The sequence below is a fragment of the Anomaloglossus baeobatrachus genome, chromosome 2 (assembly GCF_048569485.1).
Source record: "Anomaloglossus baeobatrachus isolate aAnoBae1 chromosome 2, aAnoBae1.hap1, whole genome shotgun sequence".
Lineage (NCBI taxonomy): Eukaryota > Metazoa > Chordata > Amphibia > Anura > Aromobatidae > Anomaloglossus > Anomaloglossus baeobatrachus.
This window is the reverse complement of record NC_134354.1, coordinates 629,984,126-629,996,878: the sequence shown is the minus strand read 5'-3', so window position 1 is coordinate 629,996,878 and position 12,753 is coordinate 629,984,126.

Below are 12,753 nucleotides of genomic sequence, written 5' to 3'. Positions count from 1 at the left end.
CCCTGAGACCCAAACTCAGTCAATCCGACCCTCCTCGTGATGTCATCTGCCACTTTCTAGACTTCCGCACAAATGAGCTTGCACTCAAAAGAGTAAGGGAGGCGGAAAACATCATGTACGAAGGAGCCAACATCCTATTCTTCAGGACCTTGCCGCCTCTACTCTTAACAAGAGACACTCTCTAACGCCCTTTACTGATGCTCTACACCAAAAATAATATCAGTACCGGTGGCTTTTCCCTTTCAGGATTGCAGTCTCATCCCTGGACAAAAGATTTCAAGCCAGAACATCAGCCGAAATCCATAAAATCTGTGCGGAAATGAACAGAACAATGGAAAAGCTTCTGGATCTGGAGACAACATACCTGGCCTCCCTGGTCCAACCATTGCCTCTTCCCACTGCGTGGTATACAGCATCCACCCCTAAAGCCCAGAAGAATAAGCGAAAGACTGCTAAAATGCTTCTCCTTAATTCGGCAAGCAAACAGAATTGATCTGTTCCTGCTGAGCTATACCACTTTCACACGTGCTTCCTCTATCCAAGTCACCTTTTTATATTTACAAGACTCCGTGTGGGAGATGTCTGATGCTACACCAAACTCCTGGGTTTTTCCTGTCCCCCCTCTCAAGAGACTCTGAGAAGCCCCATTCCAGTGACTTTGCAACCAAGTTACCTCGCAAGGGACTCTCCTGAATCGGTCGCGGCGGTGTCGCATCGGAGTCCCCACCACGAGGTTGTGCGCTAGGAAGCCATGTTTGCTATCCTCTCCCTGCCTGATAGGTGAAGGGATTGGTAGATACATAAGCTATGTTTTGTACCTTATTTGACACCTCTTTTGTCACCTATTGATTGTTTTATGATGCTCTGCATTAATGCTGTTTTTTCTTATGTTACAGAATCTCTTACTCAACTATTGTTGTCTCCCCCTATCCTCCCTTGTCTTCCCTTTCCCTCCAACCATCCTCAGCTCTGAAGGGTACTACTACTACTGCCCAGTGATCCCATCACATGTTCCACCATGGCCGAAGCACAAAAGGTAATTAAAGTAGCTAGTTATAACACGCACGGGTTCAACTGCCCCATCTTGTGCTCACAAGCCTTGGCCAGATTCTGCAAGGAAGGTTTTGAAATTTTATCTCTACAAGAGACATTTCAGACCAGACAAACTCCCTAAAGGTCCAGTCACACTAAGCAACTTACCAGCGATCCCAACAACGATAGGGATCGCTGGTAAGTTGCTAGGAGGTTGCTGGTGAGATGTCACACTGCGACGCTCCAGCGATCCCACCAGCAACCTGACCTGGCAGGGATCGCTGGAGCGTCGCTACACGAGTTGCTGGTGAGCTCACCAGCAACCAGTGTCCAGCCCCCAGCGCCGCGTGGAAGATGCTGCGCTTGGTAACTAAGGTAAATATCGGGTAACCAACCCGATATTTACCTTGGTTACCAGCGCACGGAGCTACACGTGCAGAGAGCAGGGAGCAGCGCACACTGCGCGCTGCTCCCTGCTCTCCTAGTTACAGCACACATCGGGTTAATTACCCGATGTGTGCTGCAGCTACATGTGCACAGAGCAGGGAGCAGCGCACACCGCTTAGCGCTGGCTCCTTGCTCTCCTAGTTACAGCACACATCGGGTTAATTACCTGATGTGTGCTGCAGCTAAATGTGCACAGAGCAGGGAGCAGCGCACAATGCTTAGCGCTGGCTCCCTGCTCTCCTAGTTACAGCACACATGGGGTTAATTAACCCAATGTGTCCTGCAGCTACATGTGCACAGAGCAGGAGCCGGCACTGACAGTGAGAGCGGAGGAGGCTGGTAAAAAAAGGTAAATATCGGGTAACCAAGGACAGGGCTTCTTGGTTACCCGATGTTTACATTGGTTACCAGCCTCCGCAGAAGCCGGCTCCTGCTGCCTGCACATTTAGTTGTTGCTGTCTCGCTGTCACACACAGCGATCTGTGCTTCACAGCGGGACAGCAACAACTAAAAAATGGCCCAGGACATTCAGCAACAACCAACGACCTCACAGCAGGGGCCGGGTTGTTGCTGGATGTCACACACAGCAACATCGCTAGCAACGTCACAAAAGTTGTTCATTAGCAGCGATGTTGCTAGCGATGTTGATTAGTGTGACGGGGCCTTAACTTTGAGAGGAATTACTTTAAACAATGGCATCATGCACCCTCCCCACAGAAGAGTTCTAGAGGGGTTTCCTTCGCCTTCTCAAAAAACTCCTCTTTCTCGTTACTTGGTTGCAAAACGGACCCCGAGGGCAGATATATATTTGTCAAAGGACTGATGTCCAGATCCATGGTTACGGTGGGAAGCATCTATGCTCCAAATAGAAGACAAATTAAGTGGATTCTCTCCACACATAAGAATTTCAGCCTTTTTTCAGAAGGTACACTTTTCCTATGTGGAGACTTAAACCAGGTCATGGACCTGCTCCTGAACTCCACAGCAAAGAGGTATCATATATCTCTCCATGATCTGACTCGTATTAAGAGTTCTTTGCAGACCTTATCTCTCATTGACTCTTGACGATACCTCCATCCCTCCGACCGAGACTACACCTACTATTCGCACCCCACAATTCATATCATAGACTTGACCACATTTTCATTTCCAAGTCCCTTTTACCTTCAGTACTTGAAGTAGACATTCTCCCGACAGTCCTCTCAGACCATTCAATAAATGAAATTAGCTTTACAACTCAGAAACAACACGCGGCCTTTAGATCAGGGAGGCTTAACAAATCGATAATGTCATCCCCTGACAGCATGAAACGGATGCGAATGGCCTTAGACTACTATTTCAAGTCTAATGAGTCCTCGGGTGTGACTCCGCTCATCCTATGGGAAGCCCACAAGGCATTAATTAGAGGAGAGATGATCTCCATCTCGTCCTACATAAACAATTTGCGGAGAAATACACTCCAAAGTCTGTATGAGGAAATAGCTGCCCTAGAATTGTCGCATAAAAAGTCTCTGTCCATATCATTGTTGGAGGCACTAACTGCTAAAAGACAGTGTTTACAGAAACACTGTGGAAAGAGAGCGCAATAGGGTCTTACCCTAAAAACAAATAGGGTGAAAATCACATAGGTTACTCACCAAGTGGAGTTGTGAAAGTCACAACCACTATACGGGCATAGACAATGGGTCAGCGGCAGCAGTTACCCCTTGGATGAGTAGAATTATTGTATGAGAACAGGGTATTTTGGTACCGCGCCAACGACCACTCATGCAGGAGATGAATTTAACGTAACTTTATTCCATGCTCAGGTCTACGCGTTTCAGGAGGCTCTGCTCCCTTCCTCAGGACAATACAGGCACAAGAAACATCAAAATCCACAGACACAGAATGGGCTGAAAACATAGCCCATTCTGTGTCTGTGGATTTTGATGTTTCTTGTGCCTGTATTGTCCTGAGGAAGGGAGCAGAGCCTTCTGAAACGCGTAGACCTGAGCATGGAATAAAGTTACGTTAAATTCATCTCCTGCATGAGTGGTCGTTGGCGCGGTACCAAAATACCCTGTTCTCATACAATAAAAGACAGTGTTTAAAAGATCTGCTTAACAGGCAATCAGCCAAATTCTGCTTGAATTGGAAGAACACGTTTTTTGTACATGGTGACGACAAGGTGTGTAAATTGATGATATCTTTAATCAAAAGGTGCCAAGCTCGCACTTTTATTCAGGTGTTAAAAACAGAGGGACCACCACTGACGCTGCCAGGATTTCTGCAGAATTCCTAAAGTTTTACACAGACTTATATCAAATACATGCAAAAGAGTTGCCCCAAGCAAATGAAAAAAGAATCCCGTTAATCCAGGTTTTCCTCGCCAAACTACAACTGCCCAAACTAACTACAGATCAACAAACAGCTCTTGCCAGACCATTTAGCTCTTCGGAACTCCAGTCCACCTTAACCAAAACTCCGACAGGGAAAGCATCAGGCCCAGAGGGCCTACCACTAACATATCATAAATCTTTCTTTAACATCTTTGCCCTGCACTTGCTTAATATGTGCATTGCTATCCTCGCTGGACATACAATTCCCAAACAGGCTCTTGAAGCCCATATATCACTCATACGAAAAGAAGGTAAAGACTAGAGATGAGCGATGTTCGAATCGAACCGTTCGGCAATTTCAAATTCGAGTGGTTTTGGGCAGTGTTCGAGTCGTTCGACGAACTCGAACGATTTGCTTCACGTTCGACAGTTCGAGTTAACGTTCGATAACGGTTCAATCACCAAAAGCGTGGCTTTTCACAGTAAGGCTATGTGCGCACATTGTGTATTTGCATACGTCCTGCATCCCAGCACAATCCCTCTCTCTTTCCTACTCACCGGTCAGCTGCACAGCTGTCACACTGCTCCGGCGGCTTTTCCTCTTTTGAAAATGGCTGCCGCTCATTATTCAATCTGGTATTCCCTGCTTTCCCTGCCCACCGGCGCCCATGATTGGTTGCAGTCAGACACGCCCCCACGCTGAGTGACAGCTGTCTCACTGCAACCAATCACAGCCGCCGGTGGGCGGGTCTATATCGTGCAGTAAAAAAAATAAATAAATGATTAAAAAAAACAAAACCTGCGGTTCCCCCCAATTTTGATACCAGCCAAGATAAAGCCACACGGCTGGAGGCTGGTATTGTCAGGATGGGGAGCGCCACGTTATGGGGAGCCCACCAACCTAATAATATCAGCCAGCAGCCGCCCGGAATTGCCGCATCCATTAGATGCGACAGTCCCGGGACTCTACCCGGCTCATCCCGAATTGCCCTGGTGCGGTGGCAATCGGGGTAATAAGGGTAGGTTAATCATGGCAGGCGTCTCCCCGAGATACCTTCCATGATTAACCTGTAAGTGAAAGTAAATAAACACCCACAACGAAAAATCCTTTATTTGGAATAAAAGACAAAAAAACCCCTCTTTTACCACTTTATTAATCTCCAAACAACTATCCAGGTCCGAAGTAATCTACACGACGCTTTCAGCTCTGCTACATGAAGCTGACAGGGCGTGCCATAGGACACGAGCGCTCTGTGTCAGCTTCACGCTGCAACTGAAGTGAGCTGCGCTGTCACCTGAGACTTCACTCAGGTAGTGCCTGCATGTGTGTGAGGATGATGATGGGGGCGGCAGTGCTTGTGTGTGCGATAATAATGATGAGTGTGGTACTGCCGCCTGCGTGTGTGCGAGGATGATGATGATGAGTGCAGTAGTGCCTGCGTGTGTGCGAGGATGATGATGAGTGCGGTAGTGCTTGTGGGTGTGGGGATGATGATGATGAGTGCGGTAGTGCCGGGGTGTGTGCGGGGATGATGATGAGTGTGGTAGTGCTTGCGTGTGTGTGGTGATGCTGATGTGTGCGGCAGTGCCTGCTTGTCTGCGGTGATGATGATGTGTGCTTTAGTGCTTGCATGTGCGGTGATGATGATGAGTGTGGTACTGCCGGGGTGTGTGCGGGGATGATGATGAGTGCGGTAGTGCCGGGGTGTGTGCTGTGATGATGATGGGGGCAGTAGTGTCGGGGTGTGTATGGGGATGATGATGGGGGTGGTACTGACGGGGTGTGTGTAGTGATGATGATGAGTGCGGTAGTGCCGGGGTGTGTCCGGGGATGATGGGTGCGGTAGTGTAGGGGTGTGTGCAGGGATGATAATGGTGTCGGTAGTGCCTGTGTGTCTCTCTCTCTCTCTCTCTCCTCTCTCTCCTCTCTCTCTCTCCTCTGTCTCTCTTTTCTCTCTCTCTTCTCTCTCTCCTCTCTCTCTCTCCTCTGTCTCTTCTCTCTCTCTTCTCTCTCTTTCTCTTCTCTCTTCTCTCTCTCTTCTCTCTCTCTTCTCTTCTCTCTCTCTCCTCTCTCTCTCTTCTCTCTCTCCTCTCTCTCTACTCTCTCTCTATTCTCTCTCTTCTCTCTCTCTTCTCTCTCGCCTCCCTCTCTGCTCTCTCTCTGCTCTCTCTGCTCTCTCTTCTCTCTCTCTTCTCTCTCTCCTCTCTCTTCTCTCTCCTTTCTCTCTCCTCTCTCCTCTTCCTTCTCTCTCTTTCTCTTTTTTCTCTCTCCTCTCTCTCTCTCTCCTCTCTCTTCTCTCTCTCTCTTCTCTCTCTCTTCTCTCTCTCTCTTCTCCCCCTCTCTCTTCTCCCTCTCTTCTCTCTCTCCTCTCTCTTCTCTCTCTCCTCTCTCTCCTCTCTTCTCTCTCTCCTCTCTCTCCTCTCCCCTCTCTCTCTTCTCTCTCTCCTCTCTACTCTCTCTCTTCACTGTCCTTACCTACATTACACTGACCTACACTGCAGGTAGCCCTGAAAAGGGCTTTTTGTGTTATTAAGAGGCATACACAAGAGGCAGCTGCTTGCACTATCCCTTTACTTCTACAACGCTGGCTCCGGATGCAATGTGTGCAAAATGGCATAGGAAGGTCTTTGATAGACCCTATGACGCTGCACGGCCAGCCAATCACAGTAATGCCACAACCAAGATGGCTGTGGCATTACTGTGATTGGTTAAAAAACCCAACATGTTTAGTGGCTGCAAATCAGCCGTCATACTGGGCGGGACATCTGAATATAGTGAGGCGAATACACCATTATTCATTATATAACGAATACCCTAACTAGAGTTGAGCTCGGTTCGTGGTTCGTGGTTCTCCAGTTCGCGGCTCGAGTCATTTTGGGGACTGTTCTAGATCGAACTAGAACTCGAGCTTTTTTGCAAAAGCTCGATAGTTCTAGATACGTTCGAGAACGGTTCTAGCAGCAAAAAAACCAGCTAATTCCTAGCTGGATTTCCGCTGTAATAGTGTAAGTCACTCTGTGACTCACACTATTATGACATTTCAGTGTATAGTGTGCGGGAACAGCGCATTCAGATCACTGCTGTATGGATAATGGCGATCGCCATTTTTTTTTTTCCCCTTGTCTTCCTTCCCTAAGCGCGCGCGTGTAGTGGGGCGGGCCAGCATGTCAGCCAATCCCAGACACACACACACAGCTATGTGGACTTTTAGCCAGAGAAGCAACGGCATGTGTGATAGGATGTCCATGTCACATGTCCCTGCATTATAAAACCGGACATTTTCCTCCAGCACGCCATTATCTGCCTTCTGCGTCCTTGGTGTCAGACATCACTGGCGCAGCTCCTATCGCCGATACAGCTGTATACGCTCCATACACAGCGCTGGACAGCTTAGGGATAGCACTTTCTATCAGTCCTTTTAAGGGCTCGTACCGGCAGGGTCAGAGCCATAGGTGACAGGTCCTGAAAACAGAGTTTAACAGCTACACAAGATGACAGCGTCTGTGTAGCTAAGGTCAGGGATTTCCTCGCTGCATTTCGACATTAGGAGGGATAGAAAGGCAGGCTTCCTTTCCTCTACCCAGAGACCCACAACCCTGCCACTGTACCCTCCTGCCCTTTGCACACTCAAACTCATTGTTACTAAGCCATTATACTAGCAAACACTGAGTGAACTTAGTGGCATCCTAAACGTGGCTATTGGACTTCTGTATAGTCCCAATAGTGCAAAGATATTTGCAGCACGTCTGCCTGCATTGCACACTCAAACTCATAGTTACTAAGCCATTATACTAGCAAACACTGAGGAAACTTAGTGGCAACCTAAACGTGGCTGTTGGACTTCTGTATAGTCCCACTAGTGCAAAGATATTTGCAGCACGTCTGCCTGCATTGCACACTCAAACTCATAGTTACTAAGCCATTATACTAGCAAACACTGAGGAAACTTAGTGGCATCCTAAACGTGGCTGTTGGACTTCTGTATAGTCCCACTAGTGCAAAGATATTTGCAGCACGTCTGCCTGCATTGCACACTCAAACTCATTGTTACTAAGCCATTATACTAGCAAACACTGAGGAAACTTAGTGGCATCCTAAACGTGGCTGTTGGACTTCTGTATAGTCCCACTAGTGCAAAGATATTTGCAGCACCTCTGCCTGCATTGCACACTCAAACTCATTGTTACTAAGCCATTATACTAGCAAACACTCAGTGAACCTAGTGGCATCCTAAACGTGGCTATTGGACTTCTGTATAGTCCCAGTAGTGCAAAGATATTTGCAGCACGTCTGCCTGCATTGCACACTCAAACTCATAGTTACTAAGCCATTATACTAGCAAACACTGAGGAAACTTAGTGGCAACCTAAACGTGGCTGTTGGACTTCTGTATAGTCCCACTAGTGCAAAGATATTTGCAGCATGTCTGCCTGCATTGCACACTCAAACTCATTGTTACTAAGCCATTATACTAGCAAACACTCAGTGAACCTAGTGGCATCCTAAACGTGGCTATTGGACTTCTGTATAGTCCCACTAGTGCAAAGATATTTGCAGCACCTCTGCCTGCATTGCACACTCAAACTAATTGTTACTAAGCCATTATACTAGCAAACACTGAGGAAACTTAGTGGCATCCTAAACGTGGCTGTTGGACTTCTGTATAGTCCTACTAGTGGAAAGATATTTGCAGCACCTCTGCCTGCATTGCACACTCAAACTCATTGTTAGTAAGCCATTATACTAGCAAACACTCAGTGAACCTAGTGGGATCCTAAACATGGCTATTGGACTTCTGTATAGTCCCACTAGTGCAAAGATATTTGCAGCACGTCTGCCTGCATTGCACACTCAAACTCATAGTTACTAAGCCATTATACTAGCAAACACTGAGGAAACTTAGTGGCATCCTAAACGTGGCGGTTGGACTTCTGTATAGTCCCACTAGTGCAAAGATATTTGCAGCACGTCTGCCTGCATTGCACACTCAAACTCATTGTTACTAAGCCATTATACTAGCAAACACTCAATGAACCTAGTGGCATCCTAAACGTGGCTATTGGACTTTTGTATAGTCCCACTAGTGCAAAGATATTTGCAGCATGTCTGCCTGCATTGCACACTCAAACTCATAGTTACTAAGCCATTATACTAGCAAACACTGAGGAAACTTAGTGGCATCCTAAACGTGGCTATTGGACTTCTGTATAGTCCCACTAGTGCAAAGATATTTGCAGCACCTCTGCCTGCATTGCACACTCAAACTCATTGTTACTAAGCCATTATACTAGCAAACACTGAGTGTACCTAGTGGCATCCTAAACGTGGCTATTGGACTTCTGTATAGGCCCACTAGTGCAAAGATATTTGCAGCACGTCTGCCTGCATTGCACACTCAAACTCATTGTTACTAAGCCATTATACTAGCAAATACTGAGTGATCTTAGTGGCATCCTAAACGTGGCTATTAGACTTCTGTATAGTCCCACTAGTGCAAAGATATTTGCAGCACCTCTGCCTGCATTGCACACTCAAACTCATTGTTACTTACTAAGACATTATAATACCAAAAATTGAGTAAACTTAGTGGCATACAAGAAGTGGCTGTTGTACTCCATTAGTGCCCCACTGGTGCAAATCTATGTGCAGCACCTGTGCAGGACACCCTCCTGCTCTGTTTTTAATAAGCTATAATGATAGCAAAACATACTGACATTTAGTGGCATCATAGAACTGGCTGTTGTATTTCATTAGTGCCCCACTGGTGCCAAGCTATTTCTAGCACCTGTGCAGGACACCCTTATGGAAATTTTGCTACGCTAATGTTATAGCAAACTCAGGGAATTCATTGCTGCATTTGATAATTCGGAGGGATAGAAAGTGAGGCTTCCTTTAGCTTTTCCTTCTGTTCATAGACAGCATCTCCAAGTCCACACCCGAAGAGCAATTTCTCCTCCACGTGTAAGTGTGGAGAGGCAGCTAGTGCGCATGCGTGTGCCGATTTACCCCAGCTGCAGCCTAACTACAGTGTTTCGCCTAGTGAGTATGCTCAGCCTGACTGTGCCATTCCTGAGGCTAAGTCTTCATTTCGGGATACAGCGCATGCTCCCACACTTAGTGTGAAAAGCCTCTTTGCACAGGTACTTGCATTCCGTGCCAGGTCTAAGTCCTGTTTTGTGCCTAGACACCATGCTAAAGCTGATAGTCTTTTTTCAGAGACTGTATTTCATGCTACTGAGCATGGTCAGGCACTTACTGCATCAGAGACTAGGTCCGGTAATGAACTCTTTGGCCCTGCCCCTGATGTGGGGGGGCCCATATAGACCACAGGGCATCAGGTGTCCTGACGATGTGGCCAGGCCACTCCCAAATAGCTTGCAGAGGCCCGCCCCTATGACTTGTCACCTCATTATTGATGGTCAGACGATGACTGGTGAGGTGTTTGTGTCGTGGCAGCCATGAGGTCATTATTGAAGTTGCGGTTCCAAATAGGACGCTAGTTATGCCACTCATGACGTGTCACTCTGCTTTTGTCTCCAGGAGGTGCATTGTGGTCCACCCTGGTTTGGGGCGGACCCAGGTTATAAAACGGGCTGGAGCCAACAAGGAGGTGCGCAGTCTTCTATTATGCTCCGAAAGAGCACACCTCCATGTGTTGAACCCATTGCGGCTTTATGCCAGAGGTAGGCAGGGATAGGGCGTCGATGCAGGCCGCCACCACAGTTGGTAACGCAGAACGGTTAAGACCAGCTCCTGTCTTACAAGTCCTGCTTGTGCAGCCCAGTGGCATTAACAGGCCTGCCTCTGCTGATGCGCCTGCTGTCCACAGGTGTGGCCCCAATGCACACGGTCAGCGTACTGAATGGCCCCTGTGATGTTAACAGGGAGTTCTTGGGCTGGGTGGGCGTGTGGACCCTTTGACGCTAACAGGGCTCCGAGTCTCAAGATCCGAGTGGCGTCTAACTCGGTTCAGGCAACTATTAGTTTCATAGCCACACAGATCTGTATCCTCCACCTAACCTTCCATTTGCCAACCTCTCCTTTTCCATCTGGGAGCACGGTGGACATTGACTGCTGATGGGGATATATACCTTTCTCTTTCTTTTCTTATTAATTTTCGTTATATACCGGTAACATAGTATATACCACCTTATCCAAATCTGCCAGTCCCACCGTAACAGATGGTGTTTCTTCATCAAATGTTACTTTTGCTTAACCACCAAACCCACGGACAAAAACTTTTTTCCCCTTTCCAACACACCTGTTCCCCTTTCCACCAGCATTTGTTCTCTTTCAACTCATTTGGTATATGACCAAAAGTGCAACTCTGCAGGGACACCGTACTCAATGCCATCTCAGCACAGCAGCCAGCCCTCGGTCCCTCAGATGTGGACAAGTAAAAGCCCATTTCCTCCTATCCATGACAAAGTGTTGAGATTCACTCTGTGCAGCACTGGTGTTTACTGGAAAAGCAGATCTAAGAATCCGTACCACCTTCTGCAGATACTCCTGTATACGTGCGTCCCTTTCTATGGCTGGAAATATTTCGCCAAATTTTGTCTTGTACCGGGGATCTAACAGTGTGGCAACCCATTAGTTAGCATTACTTCAAATTCGTACAATCCGAGGGTCATGTTGTAGGTAGTGCAGCAAGAAGGCGCTCATGTGTACATCCAGGAGGACCAAGTCCTTGGTTTGTTGGTGGCAGAGAGGTGAGAATCGTGCCTCCTTCCTCGGCCCTCTCCCCCCAACCTCGCATAACCGAAATGTGAGCAAGCTCTCACTCATCTGCTGAGTCTTCCATGCCCATCGCAAGTTCGTCCTCCATTTCTTCATGGGCTCCTGCACCTTCCTCAACAATTTTGCTGATACTATGCGCCCTTGTTAATCCCTATCTCCCACCATGACTGCCGCCTAGGTGCCGCTCAACGTATGGACCTTGTACATCTTATTATCCCTTCTGCATATGACTCCTCCTGTACTTCCTCCCCTTCCTCTTGGACCAACACCTGAATCCGAATAATGCTTACAGTGTGCTCCATCTTGTATATGACCATAATTGTCACGCTGAGAATGGCATCGCCAGTGCTAAACATCTTCGTCGACATTTGTAAACTGTGTAGAAGGGTGCATAGGTCCTTGATCTGACACCACTCCAGCAGCATGATCTGCACCACCTCTGGATCAAGTTAGCCCAGGGTATACGTCATACCGTATTTCAGCAGGGCTCTGCGGTGCTGCCACAGACGCTGCAACATGTGCAGATTCCAATTCCTGCGTGTCGGAACATCGCATTTCCGGCGTTTAACCGCCAGACCCTAAGACTTCAGGAGCGAAGAAAGTTGTTGAGCTGCTGGGTGCGAAGGATGAAAGTGAGCACATAGCAGCGTGCCCGCTGCACAAGGCCATGTAGGCCGGGATGGTATTTTAAAAATTGCTGGAGAATCAGATTCAACATGTGAGCCATACAAGGCACATGTGTCACATTGCCCTGACGAAGGGCCGCAGATAGGTTTGCATCATTGCCGCACACGGCTGTTAAGTCACCAATGTAGTCCACTCAATCAATTTGTACTCCGGTCGCCAGGTGACAACGTGTTCCTTTCGTGCATAGTGCTGATGATGGGAAAGGAGTCGATGCCTGCGGCGCAGGTGGACGCAGGTTATGGTCACCCACTGGGTTGTGTTACCTTGACAGATACATAACCACAGGCTGAATGTAGGTGGTGGGTATCTCACAGATGAAGTACCATCATTCAGCTACAACCAATGGGAAGACACCACACCCTTTTTTAGGCCCCTCCTGTCTGCAGACCACTGCCAGACAAAGCTATGAACCTCTTGTTACTGTTACCCCCAGTTCAGTTTTATGAGTTTGTGTGCTTGTTACCTGACTACTTTTCCTGCTTGCTGTTTATGTACCTCGTTGGCCGATCCGCATTTCACCTCTGCTTG